The sequence below is a fragment of the Salmo trutta genome, unplaced genomic scaffold (assembly GCF_901001165.1).
Source record: "Salmo trutta unplaced genomic scaffold, fSalTru1.1, whole genome shotgun sequence".
In the NCBI taxonomy this organism is placed as follows: domain Eukaryota; kingdom Metazoa; phylum Chordata; class Actinopteri; order Salmoniformes; family Salmonidae; genus Salmo; species Salmo trutta.
In genome coordinates, this window is record NW_021823163.1 from 32,380 (window position 1) to 38,379 (window position 6,000).

Consider the following 6,000-nt stretch of genomic DNA (forward strand, 5'->3'; position numbering starts at 1 on the left):
AAACCTTTATCCTGTGCATGTGACAAATAAATGTGGATTTTATTTGATATAGTGCGTGTTCACCAGAGACGATAATGTGAACAACATAACCTGCACCAAAGTCAGATTAGGATACAGGCCAAGGACTAGAAAGTGTATTCTTACTACTATTTTTAGTCTTAAAATCTTTGGTTGTTTACTACACTACCGTATTCACTCTGTTTAGTACATGGCCTCACATGTGAATCCTTAAAGAGATGGGTGGGGCTAAGGCTTAAGACGGTGTCAACCATGCTGATTGGGTGTAGACAAATAAGAGCTCTCCAGTAGGTGTACCAAAACATTCAAGGGCCATTTTCTCAAAAGAGGGGTTACAAGTTTATCAACTTTCAAAGCAGAATTACTTTCCCATTGTTCCTCAACTGCAGTGGATGATATACCATTTTATTGCTCTGAGTCTACTTTTAACCAATGTAAAAATAAAATAAAAAATACTAATAAATAAATATATATAAATAAATATATATGTGTGTTTTAAAACACTATTTCAAATGTTGCTACATAGGATCGAATCCAGGTGGTGGATCACCTAGTACTCCCCACACAGCAAAAATAATACTCTGCTATAACTGTAAGCCTTTCTGATGTAAGCCTAGCTAGTCCTAACTATATGTTACCTGCTTACAGACTCATCACCTGCTGTCCTGTTGACAGCACTAGTCTGTCTACCTACCAACACTATAAGCTACTGTGATGTCATCCTACAGGGAAAGACAGGATGTTTATGATCCTCCTCATAATAAATTCTACCACCACCTAAAAGAATGCGATTCCCAAACCTTCCATAACAAAGCCATCACCTACAGAGAGATGAACCTGGAGAAGAGTCTCCTAAGCAAGCTGGGCCTGGGGCTCTGTTCACAAACAGACCCCACAGAGCAACACAATTAGATCAAACCAAATCATGAAAAAACAAAAAGATAATTACTTGACACATTGGAATGAATTAACAAAAAAACTGAGCAAACTAGAATGCTATTTGGCCCTAAACAGAGAGGACTGACCCAAACTTAAGGAAAGCTTTGACTATGTACAGACTCAGTGAGCATAGCCTTGCTATTGAGAAAGGCCACCGTAGGTAGACCTGGCTCTCAAGAGAAGAGCTCTTAAGAGAAGACAGGCTACGTGCACACTGCCCACAAAATGAGGTGGAAACTGAGCTGCACTTCCTAACCTCCTGCCCAATGTATGACCATATTAGAGACACATATTTCCCTCAGATTACACAGATCCACAAAGAATTCAAAAACAAACCCGATTTTGATAAACTCCCATATCTACTGGGTGAAATACCAGTGTGCCATCACAGCAGCAATATTAGTGACCAGTTGCCACAAGAAAAGGTCAACCAGTAAAGAGCAAACGGCATTGTAAATACAACCCATATTTATGCTTATTTATTTTCCCTTTTGTTCATCATTACAACACTGTATGACATTTAACATTTATTTATTATTTTGGAACTTCTGTGAGTGATGTTCACTGTTCTTTTATTGTTTATTTCTCTTTTGTTTATTATCGACTTCACTTGCTTTGGCAATGTTAACTATGTTTCCCATGCCAATAAAGCCCCTTGAATTGGAGAGAGAGAGGCCAGTGAGAGGAGCTGCTCTGATCAGAGCTGACAGGAAGAGTTAGGACTAGAGATCTGGTGCCAGAAGCTCCATGCTAGGTGAAAAAGAGAGAACCCCTGTTAAACAAGCTCACATGCCTCCACTTCAGCACACAATTACCTCCATATTATTGCTGTACAGGCCTCTAGTCCCATGGTCTACAGGAGCTCCCAGACCAACACACAGACTAATGTTATGTCCCAAATGGCACCCGATTCCCTAAATAGTGCACTACTTTCCCCCAGGGCCCAAAGGGCTGCACACTATAGGCTACCACAGATCCTGAGCAGGCCAGGGTACAGACCGGGATCCTGAAACTTTCTCTCAGTGTTTGAGAAATGAAACAACCCCCCCCACACATTCATCAGGAGCAAACATAAAGAACAAAGTATGAAGACAATCATAGGTAAGAAACATCCTACTGCTCCTAGCCTAGCACAGTTTGGTACATGTCCATAACGAATCAGCTCCAACCATGAGTCCGGTTACTTTTAAGGTTTCTTTCTATCCACTACCTAGGGATCAGCTGTCACCTCAGCTAGCTCTATAGAGCAGGGGCGTAAAATACACTATTATAAAAACAAATACTCTTCTGAATTTCTGGCTACACCCCTGCTATAGAAACAAGGTAGCATTTGTGCATGGGTGTCCTGGAAAGATCCAATGCAGGGGGGGGCCTGGACAATAACTAGCTAGATCTATAATCCGGAGCTCCTTGTCCATCCCTCCGGATTGTATAGTGGCTGGAAAACTGTAAAGAAACCGTCTGAGCCTACATTTTCCTCCAAACCGGCACCTACAACTCGGCTTGGGTAGACTATCCGGATGGGCAGACAAGGAGTTACGGATTAGATACGTCTTCAGTAACAGGTTAGACTGGCTGATTCCCTGCAGTCAGCGTACCTCGCTCAGAGATCACAGGGTCGACACTGACAGAACTGTTCTCAGTGGACAGACCTCTACTGTTTGGCCTCTGACCAAAACAGCTCTGGATGCAACCTGACTGTGGAACTGTCACTGCACTATGCAAACGTCCTGCAATTACCTCATATAATCAAGGCCTTATTATACTGGGTCACAATAGTGCTGTTGGCAACTATAACTTGGACATAATAAAAACAGGTAGTCTAGTGTATAGTTCACTTTGAATCTATTGTTTGCTAGTTGAGGCCAACTGAATGTCTCAAAATGCATCAACCGAATGTGAACACAGGGTAAATAGACAGTTAACAAATTATAGCTAGCTAAACGACGGGTAAAATATGTCACTAGCTTTATTTACAGAAAAGGTGAACAGACAAATGTTCACCGCAATGTTAGTGTGTAATATTGGCATGACTTAGCAGCTAACACTAGCTAACGTTAGTTGTCCAACAAGATGGTGGTAGACCAACAAACATGTCTTTAACTAGGTAGCAACACCATGCATATTTACAATAGCTAGCAAATCATGTATTATGCCACTACGTTGCTGATGGCTCGTAATATAATTTAATCGTCAAACTGTCTCGTAATATAATTTAATCGTCAAACTGTCTCGCTAGTTTCTTCTTCAGGTTAGCAGGCTAGCTGCAAGAGCATAGCACACAGGCCCAGCTGTACACTTCCGACATGCAGCTAGATAAAGACAAACCAAAATAGCAACTTCATGCAAACTCAAGAGTTGTTTCCCAATAAAAATAAATAAATAAAAACGAATTTGTATATTCTGTGTTTTACCAGTTCTGCTCATGCGGGGTTCCCCATTCTGGTCTGTCTTCTGATTGTAAACAGTCCCGAATCAGGCGGATGTGCTGATGCACAGCTGATAGAGCACGTGACCAGGGAGGTAAAATGATGGTAGCGTATTTACCATAAACATGTTCTTGAAATGATCAATCATAACAAAAACAGGATGGATTGAGGACCATATTAAAATAGAAGCCTTGGGATATGTTTAATTTATATTACATACTTCTACATCAAAGCATTATCATGCAACACATCACTATCGTCTGTCATGTGATGAATGATGAGGATAATACGTGTGTGACGAAGGTGCATGTCTGTGATGGCTAAAAGAGAATCTACAATGGTGAAATGGTTAAACGGTACATTAAGCACACTTGCCGTTGATTATTCCCAAACAGATTGAGGAACATTGTTTTAGGGTTTGCAGCATAATAAGAGACAGCCCCTGAAGAGCCCCATAGCCACTAGCCCTCTGTAAGTAGAGCAGACAACTATTGTGTCAGATTGATATGTCTGTGTGTGTCTGGGTGTGTGTGTAAGCATGTGCAGGGTTGAATTCAAGAAGTTTAAGCAGCCTATCAGTCATTGTTTTTGAAACCAGTGGAGAGCCAGTGAACAATGCACTCTTAGAACAGCTGCATTGTGTGGATTGAAGCCTATGGAATAAAAGTTGGGCTTTTATTGCTCAATCCAATTCACGCTGATACAAAATAAATAAATCCATAGGCCTACTGATTCTTAAATAATATAACTTTATAAATCCCTCATGAGTTTAGTTCAACTGTCACACTCCATGACAACCCAAAATATAGGCTTGTTTTATTCCAATGTTTATAAACATTGTAAATGTAAACAACCTGTATAGCCTCATAACATGGTTAAAACAATACTTCTGATATCGTGGAGGTCAGTCCTTACATCCATAGCTCTGTCTATTCTTCTGAGAGTGGTTACATTTCTCCAGGCCCATCCCTCCGCATTTTACCAAAACAGAGGCGGGGCGACTGTTTAGTTATTACTTAATCTGTGGATTTGTCCTTTAAACAGCTGCATATTATCAAGATATCAAAATGTCTCCAACAAAAAGGTAAACAATAGGCCTATCGCAAATGCAGCGTTTGGTATTCATTTTTCACATGTAAATAGCACTGTCAGTAGTTCTCATAGCATGCCATCCCATGAAAGCAGCAACTCGAATCAATGAGCCCAATCAGTCTTCCATGACAACAAAACCATAAACAACAGAGTAGGGCTGGCTAATAAGTCCTTCGTTCTGGGGTCATGCTCAGGTAAAACAATTTGGCTAATCTATACTTCCATATTTCTAAGTCCTGTTCTTGAAGATCAAGGGGTATAACATTTATTGGAATGACTGGAATTCTGATGGACTTTGGTTTTTAATGTAAAGATATCATTTAATCGTATTATTATATGTAGTAGAAAGCGATGGGTTAGAAGAAGCCTACATAACCAACCTATAAAGTAAAATGTAACATCCATATATGGCCAACTATGTAAACGTTAACATTGATTTATCCTGCTATTGAGGTCATTCTGTTGGTAACATACCTTTTTGTCTTCATCTAACGTCTCTTAAGGGGAAAGTAATCTAAAAGTAACTGAATAATCAGATTACGTTACTGAGTTTGGGTAATCCAAAAGTTACATTACTGATAATAATGTTGGACAGGTAACTAGTAACTGTAATGGATTACATTTAGAAAGTAACCTACCCAACCCTGCGTGCGTGGTGTGTTTGGGGGGGGGGCGGGTATCTTTTTTCTCGCTTATATAGTATCAAAAAGTTACATTCCAAATGTTTCCAAAACTATATCGCAAGTGAGGCGTATTTGCATTTAGACAGAGCGTCGAGATTGTGATCAGTACCATCAGCTGAGAACCCAAGGGAGGCCAGTTTATGGCAACCTTACCCCTGTCTGGAGCGCAACGTGAGTATGGCAACCTTACCCCTGTCTGGCCAAGACAGGTATGAAAGATGTTAAAAAACATTCCATGAAAGAGCAACAGAAGGCATTAAGGCATAAACAATTTCTCTGGTAAAAAATGGATCATGTGGCATCGATGTTAGCCAGAAACATTTATTCTAGTGTCAAAATTGACTACAAAGTGTAAATATGATAATTTTGGTCATGAAGTCAGTCTAGTCCAAAACGGAGAGAGTGAAGAAGTAGAGGGGTTAGGGAATTAGAAATTGGTTGATTGAAGTAGAGAGGGAGAGAGAGATAGAAAGAGAGAGAGAGAGACAGAGAGAGAGAGAGAGAGAGAGAGAGAAAGGAGAGTCAGACAGACCTGAGTAGAGAGTAACAGAAAGTGTTCTTGGGTAATGAATGATTTATGACCTATTGTTTTTGCTTTGTCAGTATGCGGTATTGTGTGTAGATTGATGAGGACTGTGCCTTTGGAAAGTATAAATGACTAAAATGTAAATGTAAATGTATTCAGACCCGTTCACTTTTTCCACATTTTGTTAACTTACAGCCTCATTCTAAAATTGATTAAATAGTTTTTTTCCCTCATCAATACCCCATAATGACAAAGCAAAAACATTTGTATTTTTTTTATTTTGCAAATTTATTAAAAATAAAAACGTAAATAT

At 39.7% G+C, this 6,000-nt stretch overlaps 1 protein-coding gene across 1 annotated transcript in view; it reads right to left on the reverse strand.

Moving 5' to 3' along the window:
* LOC115189494 (TBC1 domain family member 5) overlaps positions 1-3,467 on the reverse strand; it is a gene marked incomplete at its 3' end in the record, with an annotated part of 35,838 nt that extends 32,371 nt beyond the window's left edge. Inside the window, exon 1 of the mRNA XM_029748106.1 lies at positions 3,372-3,467. The remainder of the gene's footprint in view (positions 1-3,371) is intronic.
* Between the last annotated feature and the right edge of the window lie 2,533 nt (positions 3,468-6,000).